This window comes from Solanum dulcamara, chromosome 8 (genome assembly GCF_947179165.1).
Source record: "Solanum dulcamara chromosome 8, daSolDulc1.2, whole genome shotgun sequence".
Classification (NCBI taxonomy): domain Eukaryota; kingdom Viridiplantae; phylum Streptophyta; class Magnoliopsida; order Solanales; family Solanaceae; genus Solanum; species Solanum dulcamara.
This window is the reverse complement of record NC_077244.1, coordinates 25,571,739-25,587,898: the sequence shown is the minus strand read 5'-3', so window position 1 is coordinate 25,587,898 and position 16,160 is coordinate 25,571,739. Positions and strand designations below refer to the sequence as shown.

The following is a 16,160-nucleotide window of genomic DNA, read 5'->3' as shown; positions in this document are numbered from 1 at the left end:
GGACATACGTGATAGGTCCATCAGTTTATACTATTGTTGATATTGGGCGCCCTGTGAGGATGCGATATGATGTGATATGATACGTATATATGTATATTTATGCGTATTGCCCCTGTGAGGCATTGTTGGCATTTTCTGCGTGCAGGTGTTGAGATAGTAAGAAATACAGAGGAAACTCTGCCCAAATTTCCCTTGAAATAAAAGGAAAATGATTTAGGAAAGACTGGTAGTTCAGGATAGAACGATATATTAAGGATAAGACTAACTAAGAAGGGTAACTTGGGCGGTGCAGCTTGGCCTACTGGATCAGCTGCTGGGTCATCGTCTTCTTCAATAGATATGCGCCCCACGGGGGAGGGTGCGATCATACCAGCACTAACGTATCGGATCCCATTAGAACTCCGAAGTTAAGCGTGCTTGGGCAAGACTAATATTGGGATGGGTGACCCCCTGGGAAGCCCTGTGTGGCTGTGATATGAGATGATATGAATGTATATATACACGTTGGCCATGCATGGCATTGTTGATATAAAGAAGTATTGTGGATACGTAACTCCACCGTGAAAGATGATAAGACCCTTTGAGATAGGGGATGTAGCTTTGCAAAATAACTAGCGCATTGTGAATTCATTAAAGGGACAAGGGGTACCCACTGGGATAAGGCTAGGACTATGACAAAGCTTGGGACACCGAGCGTCGGAAGGTAAGTACTGCCTATTTGAGGATTGGAAAGTTGTTGATCAAAATAAATGGAAAGTGGCTTCGAATAAATTGCTACGTGACTCGAGTACCCATAATTAGACTGGATTAGCACCTCATGATTGTGTTAAGTTGTCGTACCTAGGAAACCAAAGGTATGGAAGATATAAACGAAGGCATAGATATGGAGCAATCTGATGTATGGTAAGAAAACTGGAGAGAAGATCTGAGTAAAAGAGAAAGATAGCATACCTAAGGTATTACAAGTTGGATTAAGAGGAGTTGTACAATAGCTTAAGTTAAAAGAAACATCAACAGTCTGATAGCCTATCTCAAGGAATGGAAAACCCGACTCGTAGGTGGAAAGCAGTTAATATGTATTATAGTACAAGCTGACCTCGCATTCTAAGGAACTGTGAACTCATATGAGCTATGGTAGATGGGCTGATAGAATCAACTCATTCCCCTCCAGTTAGGAGGGCATATTCAGCTGAAGGTGTCACGACCCAACCCCATAGGCCGCGACTAGGGCCCGAACTGGACCCCCCATATACCTAACTATCAGCTATGGTAAAATTGAACTGTAAATAAAACAATATTATATAATAGAGCCCCATTGGGCGACAACATTTTCATAAACCTGTAGCCCTTTTCGTTTGTATCACAACATGATAGGGCACGCAAGACGACAAGGCTGTCATAATATAATAACATATATCATATAACATATAGATCCAGCTGAATGAAACTAACATACACAACCCACATATACATGTCTATATACCTCTAAAAATATAAATGACAACATATGGTGGGACAGGGCCCCCGCCGTACCCTTGAATGGATAAAACAATTTTTATACATCAGTGGACAGTATCAAAACTAGGCCCTAATACAATGGAGCCTCTTCCAGCTGAGCTGCATGGAATCCTAAGCTGACGGACTACCAAAACCTATATCTGTACCTGCGGGCATGAACGTAGCCCCCCAAGAAGGGGGGTCAGTACGACATATGTACTGAGTATGTAAAATGTAACTTAATACACTGGAGGTATATTCGAAATAGAGAAGCAGGGGAACAAATTATTAAATCGAAGTCATGTACCTGTACTCTATGAATCACAAAAACATGCATGCTCAAATCTTCAATATAGCCGGCCCTGTCTGGGGTTCGGTGAATTATATATACAGTATCAGTATCAGGCCCCAGGCCATCGTCATAGTATCAGTATCAGGCCTCAGGCCATCATCATAGTATCAGTATCAGGCCCCAGGCCATCATCATAGTATCAGTATCAAGCCCCAGGCCATCATATATATACATACGGATGTCGGCCCTCTAGCGAGGGACTCGGTGAAAAATGCAGTGAATTGCATGAATCTTTTAACCAGCCCGGGACTCGGAGAAGAAGTGTTACAGTATACACGAGTAGAGTAGTGAGAAACCAAACACAGTTTAAATCATTGTCCAAGACTCAACTATATAAGAGGACTAAGTTATTGTCTAAGAATTCGGGTAACAGTAAAGTCATTCTAGCTGCCCTCTAAATGCCATAGGGGCTACACTAATTATATCTCGAGGTTCCTAGACATAAACCAAAGTAAGACTATTCACTTAAGAGTTCCAGAGAAACAGTTTGACTATTATAGGAATTCAATACTTAGAAGTAATTAAGAGATGTTTCAGAATGGAGTTACCTAGGAGTTCAGATCAGATTTAACTTACAACTAAAACAAGGACATGTCCAAAAGAAGAAAGAAAATAAGCTCTATATAGTCTGTACTTTCCTTCAGGTGATCTTCATATACATATTTCATACCCGGCCCTTCAGGGGCTCGGTGAACCACTATGGCATTGTAATCTTATTTTCGTATCAAATACATCTCAATGGAAATGAGAGATAGCTTCCCATACATTATATTCTGACACATAGAAGCCCTACTAGGCAATACTTAATCTTCACAGGAACTTTAATACTGAACAGTAGATAGGAGTTATGAGGCATACTCAAAATTCTGGAAATGGAATTATCCCCATACTTCATATACAATTCACTTTAAGGCTAAACATTGCCAAAAGGAAAGAAAGATAGCTTTACGAACTTATACCAAAACATGCCAAGAGAAAGCTTTATATACCTCTTGGGAGTTACCCTTTATCCTGCTCGTCTTGTCGGCTTCTGAACCTATTCAATATAAAAGTAATACGAATATGAACTACTCTTAACTTTCCAGCATCTTAGGTTATGCCTTCACATTAATGGGATCTATTTCCTTAGTCGTTTCCTCGACTAGTTCTTTAGTTTGTTAAGGCGTTAACGATAATTGGGCATCACCTCCCCTATAATGTGCCCTATCCGAATTTACAATTAGGTCCCTAAGACCTACAACCAACCAACTATGACAACCTGTAGCAATTCATACCAACAATATACAACATAGACTTCGAACGACATTCAAAAATATGATATCACAATAGGGCGTCTAGCCTTTATTTTGTAACGCCTTTAATTATATGCAACGGGGGGTTGTGTGGCTTCAACCAGCATCACATTAACCCACATTAAAACATATTTAGTCCCTTCAACAACACACCACACCCCTTCAGCAACAACTCACTCAAAACTATCAAAACGTGAATTCTGGACAGCTTACTGTTTTACCTTGTCGCTTTGTGTCGAAGGGGTAATGGAGGGAAACAGGATTTACGTCCTTCAATAAAGTTATATACATGTGTATTAGGGTCGCATACAATTTTGAATCATCCCTACATCAATTTTGTATAAAAAGATATGCCCAAAACACCAACAGCAACCCGTGTAAGATTTCCAAAACTAAAATCTGGGCAGTACTTCCAATACACTTCATCACCCTTTTTAGAGAAGCTAAAAGCAAAATTGGATTTGAAAGTCTAAATGAAATTTATATAAATATGAAATACCTTTCCAAAATATATTAAATCATTCGAAATGAATTGTACACAAGAACTTATGCCAATATTACTAACAAAAGTCCCTTCTAAAAACGGGTTTGTTAATTAGTTCTTAACAGTTTCTCCTTCAACTTTCTCTTATTTCTTTACAAGTGTAAACTGCAACCATGGTTCCGTAGGCTTCCTAAGACATATGTATACACCCCGACATGGTTGAAAACATTGTAGATAATTAATTCACGGAGGAAAATTGAAGAACTCACCTTAAATTTGGCCAAAGTCGTAGCTATTCCTTTTCTTGCTTCACGTTTGTTCTCTCTTCTCTTTGGTTTCCTTTTTGCTGAAAATGAATGAATTAAGAGTCATTAACATACCTTTATGTGCTGTTTTGGAAGGTGGCATGTGTCATCTCCTTAGGGGGACACATGTCCACACCTTATTGGGCAACCGTAACCATGCAACTAGTTAGGGGCTGCCACGTGTCCTTGGTGGAGCCCACCCCCAAGTTGGTGGGTCACCTACTTGACCCCAAGCAGGTGGGTCACCTGCTTGCTTGAGGTGCTGCCACGTCTCTCCTTCCTAGGCTGCCACGTGTTATCTTCTACTCTTCTCTGTGGGTTCGTAATCTCGTCTTATTTTAAGAACCCGTGTAATCCATGCTACGTAAGCTTGGTATGTCCTCAAGTATCTTAGGTATGTAAGACATCTAAGCTAGTAGCTTATGTAGGTAATTCGAGTCCTACGACTCATTTCTTGGCCTCCAACTCATTCCGGATTCCTACGATTCTATTTCCAACCTTCCCTCTCACGGGCTATCACATTCTTCTTTCCTTCGGTTTGTTTAATGTGTGTGGATAGTAGGGGTATCATGGCTACTTTCACGAAGATTAGGGACACGTTTCAAGGTTCAATAGTGTGGGGTGTAACATCCTTCCCCCTTTTAGAAAATTCGTCCCCAAATGTTAAACAAAATCTCCCTTAGAACTTATATAGACTATAAGGGGATTCATTTCCATTTCCCTAACACATATTTCCATCAAAGTACTCAGTATACGAGTTTCAGGAGTTGGAGTTACCTGTTGAGATTAGGAATGGGTACGAATACTGGTGTTTTATGTCCTCTTTTTAATTTCTCAGGTCATCCCCTTTTCTGGTTGACTCCGTTATGAACATCCAATCATCCATTTAAACTCTGAATGTTGATATCGATTATCTGTGTATCATTTCTACCGACTCTGGGTTGTTAGTCAATTGTTTGTTTAATTCTGTTTGGCCTACCAATTTAGTCTTTTTCCCCAACAGGGGGACTTATACACTTTGCCTTACAACATCTTGAAGGGGGTCATCTGAATACTGGAATGGTAGCCCTTCTCGTAGGCAAATTCAATAATTGGTGGACGATAGTCCTAGCTATACTTAAAGTCAACCCCATAAGCTCGCAATATACTTTTTAGCAGTTCATAGTATGCTCAGTCTATTTAGAAGCTCGAGGTAAATGTGGTATGAAGGCCTGTCTGTGCTCCCGACCTCTTCTTGGACTGAGGTCCAAACGTTAATCATATTTGAAATCCCTCTATCTGAGATATTGGCTGGGGAAATTTCCCTGAACCTAATTACTTCCTTGTCCTGCAACTTCACTTAGTTCCAGCTACAAAGATGGTCTTGCTTGAAAGCAAATGAGCTGATTTGTTATCCTTCTCGCAACAACCCGTATAGCACCCTACTCTTAAAAAGTATAACATAGGTGTGTAATGATGTTGATAATTTAGGAATCCTTAGCCTCGTATAGGCCTTCCCATTATTTTGTGTCATTCTTTACCTTTGCAAGATTATGAGAGGGTACAATAAGTATCCTAGCGTTACCTCGCTAGTCCTCATATTTTACCCTGCCTTTTCTCCCTTCCTACACTAGATGTCGGGATAGATCTTTGGTCCAATCATGGCCATGTCTTACTTCACCAGTAGTACTAATTCCATCTCGGTAGTTTGGCTTAACCTATCTTCGCACCTCTCGGTAGTTAATTGCAACTTGGGCTCTTTCGCATGGGATAATAGCTGTGGGGACTCCGTAAGGTCGTACCACTCCCTTACCCTACAATTTTACACCTTCTCGGCTGACTATGTATCTTTTGATCGAAGGAGAAGGGGTTAATATCGTTAATCCACAAGTAACCTTCCCTCCAGAGTCATCTAGCGCTGGAGTGCAAAATGAGTCTTGTAGTCCTGGTCACATTGTGGAATTTTTGACCTTGGGTATTGCTTCCCGTCATTCGTAAATTACATCAACTGGTACCCTTACCTTTTGGGCTTTTCTTTTTCTCGCCCTCAGAGTTGGCTGCCAAGTGATGTCGAAATCCCCTTGCCTACTGGTCCATATAGCCCTTTGGTGGTTTGCCTCTCATTAACAGGTACTATATTGAAGAACTGTGGCTCGAGTGTGTCGTCAGTTAGCAATTAGCTAATCCTTCTCATTTTGCTTAAGTCCTTGTTACAATTGCCTTAACGTATTTTATAATACTCCGGGTACATAATCTCATATCGTTTCTCCATTGCTATTTAGATTCTTCCATCTCGCGTGATCATACCAGCACTAATGCATTAAGTTCCATTAGAATTTCGAGGTTAAGCGTGCTGGGCGAGAGTAATACTAGGATGGGTGACCTCCTTGGGAAGTCTTCGTGTTGCGTTTCATTGTAATTCTTGCCATAATGTGTGGGGCACTCAACTTAGCTCCCAATTTACCTTAGCGTTGTCTCGCGAGTCTTTATGTTTTTCCCTGTCCTTTCATCTGTTATCTTGAATCCAGTATCAGCGTAGACCTTTACCTCCACCATTCTCTATTCACTTTGTGTTCTCCTTATTTTCTACCACAGGAAGCTTTCTATTCCTTTTTCTTTGGTTATTTATCTATCGCAACATTATTTGCGACTAACTCTATAACCAACGTTTTGGCTTTTGGTCTAGCATGCTGTCATTATCCTTCGTAGTGTTTTTTGAATTATTCGATATCCTTTCATTGGTACATTCTTCTGTTCTTATACGCAGCCGCCTTCTAGTGTTATGTTGTTCAGGGTCTCCTCGCAAACTTCTTAATGCTGCCTTATGTAGCATTCTGGCTTCCATCCAATTATTGGTAGCTTTCGGACCTTTCTAACTTGGTTCGGCAAGATATCTTAGTGAAGTTTAGACACCCATCTCAAATATATTCCCATATCGATTGCCTTCACCTTACTTTTGTCATTTTCTCATTAACTTCCCCCCCCCCTTTATAGGGTACTCGTATTTTCCTCTATTTGTACTTGTAGTTGTTCCAATTTCAATTAGGCAGTACTAGTATTCTGATGATGACCATTTACGGTTTTCCTGAAGTAGTAGCTTTATTCCAACCTATATCCTTTGCTTCTTGGGGCGAATAGAAGTTGCACACTTTATTCCTTAAGTTTGCCGTCCTCGTCCTTTGAGGGTTCCACTATTTTTGGGGCGACGTGGTGTACATGCGTCATTTTTTTTTGGATCTTAAGCTCCATGCTCTTGCTGCGTTCCCAATGTAGGCTTTTAACTTAATCAACGCTTACTAAGTGCGTCTTACTAGTGGTCCCACTTTATCCCTGCATACTCGTATCACACTATTCAACTTATACTTACATATCCCCTTTTTTGTTTTCATTCGTATTCAGTTCCTGACATCTCTCTGAGGTGCTTCTATTCAAAGCTCTTTCCCTAATTAGTCAGTGGAGAACTATAAACTATTATCTTAGACCCTTTTCCTATCATTGTTGGAAGAAACTCGAATCCCTTAATCATCATAGTACTTCCATTTTTATACTCGACCTACCTGGTTTCCTTCAACCTGGTTTCCTACAATTAGGAATTGGATGTTTGGTATTTTAAAACGAGCGAAGCTCAATTACTGGACATCTTACCCTTCAACCTGAGTTTTTTTTTTTTACAACACAGTTACGGTTGGAGATACTACGGTCTGAACTGTACTGCTCAGACAGACTTTTGTTTCTTCGAAATAATTTCCTCGAGTAAGAAGAGTATCCTTTATTGATGACATGAAGAGTACCTCTTATAGATTTAATTAAACATAATAGGGGTACTTGATATCAATCTCCAGGACATCCTAAAAATCTATGTTTCATTCCCTGTTCTTGTCCTGGGAAAATTTTGGCAGAGTTTCCTCTATATATCTTACTTATCCCAAACCTGTACGCAGAAAATACCAATCATGCCTCACAGGTCCAACACATATATATATTCATGTCACAGCCGCACAGGGCTTTCAACATCAATAATAATATAAAAATACTGGACTTACCTCATATGTCCAACTTCAAACTGCATCCGTTGCACTTCCTATTTGTTTTCCTTTCAGGTTTCACTTTACATTTCAATATTAGTTCAATACCTTACCAAACAGATATCTTCCGTGCCTTTACTTTACTTACCTGCATGCTTTGTAATGTCTTATGTCGTCAATAACCTCCTTTTGTTGGTGTCCTCCCTCAGTTAAGATCCAAGGTTAGTATAAGGAATTTTTCTATGACTCGGATCTATAGCACGATCTCATATGTGAAAGGAAGGTAACATCCTAAATGCCTTGTAGCTTCCTGTTTATAGATGTGGCGCGCAACACACCGATAAACAAGATTCTACTGGATACGGTCTTCAGACAATCCAAGGACAAACTACTCTGATACCACTTCTTTCACGACCCAACCCCGTAGGCCGCGACTGGGGCCCGACCTGGACCACCCATATACCCAACTATCAGCTGTGGTCAAATTGAACTATAAATAAAACAATATTTTATAACAGAGCCCCATTGGGCGACAACATTTTCATAAACCTGTAGCCTTTTTTGTTTGTATCACAACATGACAAGCATGCAAGCCGACAAGGCTGCCAATAACATAATAACATATATCATATAACATGTAGACCCAACTGAATCAAACTAACATACACAACCCACATATACATGTCTGTAGACCTCTAAAAATATAAATGACAACATATGGTGGGACAGGGCCCCCGCCGTACCCTTGAATGGACAAAACAATTTCTATATATCAGTGGACATTATCAAAACTAGGCCCCAATACAATGAAGCCTCTTCCAGCTGAGCTGCATGGAATCCTAAGCTGACGGACTCCCAAAACCTATATTTATACCTGCGGGTATGAACGCAGCCCCCCGAGAAAGGGGGTCAGTACGCATGTACCTATACTATGTGAATCACAAAAACATGCATGTTCAAATTTTCAATATAGCCGGCCCTGTCTGGGGTCGAGTGAATCATATATACAGTATTAGTATCAGGCCCCAGGCCATCGTCATAGTATCAGTATCAGGCCTCAGGCCATCATCATAGTATCAGTATCAGGCCCCAGGCCATCATCATAGTATCAGTATCAAGCCCCAGGCCATCATATATATACGTACGGATGTCGGCCCTCTAACGAGGGACTCAGTGAAAAATGCAGTGAATTGCATGAATCTTTTAACCGGCTCGGGACTCTGAGAAGAAGTGTTACAGTATATACGAGTAGAGTAGTGAGAAACAAAACACAGTTCAAATCATTGTCCAAGACTCAACTATATAAGAGGACTAAGTTATTGTCTAAGAATTCGGGTAATAGTATAGTCATTCTAGCTGCCCTCTAAATGCCATTAGGGGCTACACTAATTATATCTCGAGGTACCTAGACATATACCAAAGTAAGACTATTCACTTAAGAGTTCTAGAGAAACATTTTGACTATTATAGGAATTCAATACTTAGAAGTAATTAAGAGATGTTTCAGAATGGAGTTACCTAGGAGTTCAGATCAAATTCAACTTACAACTAAAACAAGGACATGCCCAAAATAAGAAAGAGAATAAGCTCTATATAGTCTGTACTTTCCTTCAGGTGATCTTCATATACATATTTCATACCCGGCCCTTCAGGGGCTCGGTGAACCACTATGGCATTGTAATCTTATTTTCGTATCAAATACATCTCAATGGAAATGAGAGTTAGCTTCCCATACATTATATTCTGACACATAGAAGCCCTACTAGGCAATACTTAATCTTCACAGGAACTTTAATACTGAACAGTAGATAGGAGTTATGAGGCGTACTCAAAATTCTGGAAATGGAATTATCCCCGTACTTCATATACAAATCACTTAAGGCTAAACATTGCCAAAAGGAAAGAAAGATAGCTTTACGAACTTATACCAAAACATGCCAAGAAAAAGCTTTACATACCTCTTGGGAGTTACCCTTTATCCTGCTCATCTTGTCGGCTTCTGAACCTATTCAATATGAAAGTAATACGAATATGAACTACTCTTAACTTTCCAGCATCTTAGGTTATGCCTTCATATTAATGGGATCTATTTCCTTTGTCGTTTTCTCAACTAGTTCTTTAGTTTGTTAAGGCGTTAACGAAAATTGGGCAGCACCTCTCCTATAATCTGTCCTATCCAAATTTCCAATTAGGTCCCTAAGACCTACAGCCAACCAACAACGACAACCTGCAGCAATTCATACCAACAATATAAAACATAGACTCCGAACGACTTATTCAAAAATACGATATCACAATAGGGCGTCTAGCCTTTATTTTGTAACGCCTTTAATTATACGCAATGGGGGGTCATGTGGCTTCAACCAGCATCACCTTAACCCATATTAGAACATATTTAGTCCTTGCAACAACACACCACACCCCTGCAGCAATAACTCACTCAAAACTATCAAAACGTGAATTCTGGACAGCTTACTATTTTACCTTGTCGCTTTGTGTCGAAGGGGTAATGGAGGGAAACAGGATTTACGTCCTTCAATAAAGTTATATACATGTGTATTAGGGTCGCATACAATTTTGAATCATCCCTACATCAATTTTTTATAAAAAGATATGCCCAAAACACCAACAGCAACCCGTGTAAGATTTCCAAAACTAAAATCTGGGCAGTACTTCCAATACACTTCATCACCCTTTTTAGAGAAGCTAAAAGCAAAATTGGATTTGAAAGTCTAAATGAAATTTATATAAATATGAAATACCTTTCCAAAACATATTAAATCATTCGAAATGAATTATACACAAGAACTTATGCCAATATTACTAACAAAAGTCCCTTCTAAAAACGGGTTTGTTAATTAGTTCTTAACAGTTTCTCCTTCAACTTTCTCTTATTTCTTTACAAGTGTAAACTGCAACCATGGTTCCGTAGGCTTCCTAAGACATATGTATACACCCCGACATGGTTGAAAATATTGTAGATAATTAATTCACGGAGGAAAATTGAAGAACTCACCTTAAATTTGGCCAAAGTCGTAGCTATTCCTTTTCTTGCTTCACGTTTGTTCTCTCTTCTCTTTGGTTTCCTTTTTGCTGAAAATGAATGACTTAAGAGTCATTAACATACCTTTATGTGCTGTTTTGGGAGGTGACATGTGTCATCTCCATAGGGGGACACATGTCCACACCTTATTGGGCAACCGTAACCATGCAACTAGTTAGGGGCTGCCACGTGTCCTTGGTGGGGCCCACCCCCAAGTTGGTGGGTCACCTACTCTACCCCAAGCAGGTGGGTCACCTGCTTGCTTGAGGTGCTGCCACGTCTCTCCTTCCTAGGCTGCCACGTGTCATCTTCTCCTCTTCTTCGTGGGTTCGTAATCTCATCTTATTTTAAGAACCCATGTAATCCATGCTACGTAAGCTTGGTATGTCCTCAAGTATCTTAGGTATGTAAGACATCTAAGCTAGTAGCTTATGTAGGTAATTCGAGTCCTACGACTCATTTCTTGGCCTCCAACTCATTCCGGATTCCTATGATTCTATTTCCAACCTTCCCTCTCACGGGCTATCACATTCTTCTTTCCTTCGGTTTGTTTAATGTGTGTGGATAGTAGGGGTCTCATGGCTACTTTCACGAAGATTAGGGACACGTTTCAAGGTTCAATAGTGTAGGGTGTAACAGAAGGTTATGCGAGATGACATAGTAGAGAAACAATAAGATTTCACGGAATTCCAACATCTATTATCTTAAATAGGGAAGTTCAATTTACAGCTAACCGCTATAAATCATTCCGAAAGGGATTGAGGAACACAGATGAATCTTAGTACGACATTTTTCCCTCTGATTAAGGGACAGACCCAGATGTGACCCACTAAATTATTGATAAAGTGAAGCTTGCCCAGGAAAAACTATTAATAGCCTTGAGTCGGCAAGAAGGGGATACATTCGTCCTTCTCAGTTCATTTGTGGAATAGATAAAGCTGGCTATGAGTGGGACCTACCATCCGATTTGAAATAATACATTTAGTTTTCATAGATCAATGCTCCGCAAGAATGTGAATGATGTTTCTAGAATATTTCCCGTGGAGGAGGTCCACATAACAGGGAGTTATCCTATGAGGGGAAACCTATTTCCATCCGGGTTCAGCAGATTAAATGGGTTGTGAACTAAGGACATAGCTTCCGTTAAGGTACTGTGGCGGAATAAGAATCGTGAAGATGTAAACTGGGAGGTTGAACAGGATATGAAACACAGGTGTCTGTACCTATTCACGATGTCTACAGATAGCCCCCAGTCCTGGAACTCATATATTAATTACTTGGATGAAAATGTATGTTATTCTAGTAGAAAGGAATCTCCCTATAATCCGTATAAAGTCTTAAGGGAAATTTATTAAACATTCGGGGACGAATGTTCTAAAGGGGGAAGGATGTTATACCCCGCATTTTTGAACCTTGATACGTGTCCCTAATCATCTTGAAAGTAGCCATGAGACCCTTACTATCCACACACACCAAACAACTCTAAGGAAAGAAGATTGTAATACCTCGCGAGAAGGAAGGTTGGAAATAGAGTCATAAGAGTCCGAAAGGAATTGGAGGCCAAGTAATGAGTCGTAGGACTCGAGTTACCTACGTAAGCTACTAACTTGGAAGTCTTACATACTTAAGCTATTGGAGTACGTACCAAGCTTGCGAAGCATGGATTACATAGGCTCCTAAAATAAGACGAGATTACGAACACACGAGGAAGGGGAAAAGACGACACGTGGCAGCCGATAAGGAGGTGCCACGTGGCAGAACCTCAAGAAAGTAGGTGACCCACCTGCTTGGGGGTCAAGTAGGTGACCCACCTGCTTGGGGGTCAAGTAGGTGACCCACCTACTTGAGTGTGGGCCCCACAAAGACACATGGCAGCCTAGGAGACAAGGCAAGGATCCATGGCCCAATAGGAGATGGACACGTGTCACCCTTAGGGGATGACACGTGTCACTTCTTGAGGAAATATATATCCATGTATGGATGACTATTAAGTCATTTTTAGCCAAAAACTTGAACAAAAATAGAGAGAAAAACGTGAGAGAAAGAGAGCTCACAATAGCAGCCACAAATTGGAGGAAATTAAGGTAAGTTCTTCACTTTTCTTCCGTGAATTGAATATCTACGGTGTTCCTCAATTATGTGGAGGTGTATATATGTATATTATGATGCCTATGGAACCATATTTTCAGTTCTTCACTTGGAAAACTAAGAGAAACTTAAAGAGAAAACGTTAGGGGATAGACCCGTTTTTGGAGGGGATAGTCGTTAGTAATATTGGTATAACTTCTTTTGTATAGATTCGTGTCGGGTGATTCAATATGTTTTGGAAAGTTATTTCATTGGTCTATAACTTTTATTTAAACTTTCAAATCCTGGTTTGCTTTTAGCTTCGTGAAAAAGGGTGATGAAGTGTAGAGGAGGTACTGCCCAGATTTTGTTTAGGAAATCCTACACGGACAGTTGTGGGTATTTTGGGCATATCTTTTCATACAAAATTGTTGTAGGGGTAACTCAAAATGGTTTGCGACCTTGATACACATGTATATAACTTTCATTGAGGCCATAAATCCTTTTTCCCTCTATTACCCTTCTGAAACTAAGCGACAATATAAGACAGTGGGCTGTCCAGAATTCACGTTTTGATAGGTTTGGCGAGTTTTGTCCAATTTTGGGAAAGGTAAGGTTTTTCCTTTCAATTTGAAGTTTATGGTGTTGTTATATGGTGTATTACACCCCTTTTATGCTTCTAGAAGTTTGTCGTAGAAATGCTTGACGTTTGAAATAAACTAAATTGGAATTGTTATAGTTAAATTGTCGTCGAAGGATAGTGTTGTTTGTGTGAGGTGCTGCTGCAGGGGTGTGATGTGGTGTTTCAGGGCCTAAATATGTTCTAATGTGGTTTAGGGTGATGCTGGTTGAATCCACACGACCCCTCGTTGCGTATAATGAAAGGTGTTACAAAATAAAGGCTAGACGCCCTATTGTGCTACCGTATTTTTGAATAAGTCGTTTGGAGTTTATGTTGTATAATGTTGGTATGAATTGCTGCAGGTTGTTGTGGTTGGTTGGCTGTATGTCTTAGGGACCTAATTGGAAATTTGGATAGGGCACATTATAGGGGAGGTGCTGCCCAATTTTCGTCGACGCCTTAGCAAATAATAGAGCTAGTCAGGGAAACGACTAAGGAAATAGATTCCATTAATACTAAGGTGCAACCTAAGATGATAGAAAGTTAAGAGTGGTTGATATTCGTATTAATTTCATATTTAATAGGTTCAAAGGACGACGAGGCGAATGGGATAAAGAGTAACTCATCACAGGTATGTAAAGCTAACGTTTCCTTCTTTTGGCATGTTTTGGCATACGTATGTAAGGCTTATACTTTATTTTATTATTTCTTTGGCGTAAGTATGTAAATCTTATTCCTTCTCTTAGCATAATTTGACATAAGTATATAAAGCTAATCTCCCTTTTGTGGCATGGTTTTTATGAAACAAGTATATGATTTCCATATGATTCCCAAGAAGTCCTATTCTTAAAGCCACTAGGATGGCCAAGTTTTCGACTTCCAAAAGATATTTTGTTATGCCTTGATACGTATATATGATTCCCAGAAGTTCTATTTTGATATAGTCCATAGTGACTTTCAAAAGGTACTTGATATGACTTTTGTCTCGATTTTGAAGGAAAGCTCATTTTGATTATTCCGTCGAGTCTCAAATATGATTTAAATTGCATATAGTTTCTCACTACTCCACTCGTGGATGCCTCAATGTTTCCTTTACCGAGCCCGGGCCAGGTTTTGTTATCACGCGTACTTCTCTGCATTGTTCGCCATGCCCCGACGTGAGAGGACAGGTACGACCTGTACATGGTTTTTGTGGAGTTATGATGTGCCACGTACACATATGATATGATCTGATATGATATGATCTGATATGATATGATTTGTTACAAAGATATTCCCTACTCTGGTGTTATGATGTGTTGTGGCGCTAGTGAAGGGGCGGCGACCACATTTTGTATTTGTTTACCGAGTCCCTTAATAGGGCCGAATGTGGCATATGTTTTTCTGCATACATTATCGGTGATTATGAAAAGCATTTTGATATTCTGGATATTTTGCTCATTTTTGCACATTCTACTCTAGTAACGACTTTACTTATTACAGTCCATGCTTTATATACTCTGTACATTTTTCGTATTGACCCCCCTTTCTTCGGGGGGCTGCCTTTCATGCCCGCAGTTACAGATGTACTTTTCGTAGATCCGCCAGCTTAGGATTTCTGCTCAGCTATGTTGGAAGTGCTTCACATTTTCGGAGCCTAGCTTTTAAGTGCTGGTCCTGCGATGTATATATTTGTTTATGCAGGGGTACGATGGGGGCCCTGTCCTACCATATGTTGTCATTCCTATTCTTAGAGGTCTGTAGACATATGTATATATGGGTTGTTGTGCGTTTGTTCAGTTGTAAATGTTCTTATGACATAGAAGCCTTATCGGCTTGCATGCCCTTTCATAATATGATGCAAATGAAAGAGTCCACACGTGTATGAATATTTTATCACCCACTGGGTTCATGTGTTTGGTTCCTATATCTAAGAGGCTTTATGAACATGAAAAAGTTTTAACCCATTGAGGTTTTTGTGAGCAGTATCACGTTATACATAGTCCAATTTGACTGTAGTTGATAGTTGCGTAAATGGGGGTCCAGGTCGGACCCCAGTCGCGGCCCACGGGGTTGGGTCGTGACAGAGGCATCCTAGGGGGCTGCCACATGTCACCCCTAAGGGGATTCCATGTGGCGCCTTCTAAAGATGGGTATATATGTGTATTTGGATGACTACTGAGTCATTCTTATTCCATTTGGAGCTGAAACTCTAGCAACCAAAATAAGAGAGAAAACGTGAGAGAAAGGCAGCCATGGGTTTAGAAAATTAAAGGTAAGTTTTCTAATTTTCCTCCGTGAATTAATTATCTACGGTGTTCCTCAACCATGTGAAGATGTATATATGAATTTTACGACATCTACGGAACCATTTCTTCATCTTTATGTCTAGAAAAGTGAAATAAAGAAGAGGAAAAACGTTGGAGTCAAGATGAGAGGGGCTACGGGTTTGGCCCTTTGGAGGTAAGCCCCGACTTTTGTTCCATGAATTAATTAATTATCATAGACCTAGGTT

General features: G+C 40.0%; 1 pseudogene; it reads left to right on the top strand.

Moving 5' to 3' along the window:
• Positions 1-356: 356 nt before the first annotated feature.
• Positions 357-474, top strand: LOC129901894 (5S ribosomal RNA; annotated as a pseudogene).
• The last annotated feature ends 15,686 nt before the right edge of the window (positions 475-16,160 follow it).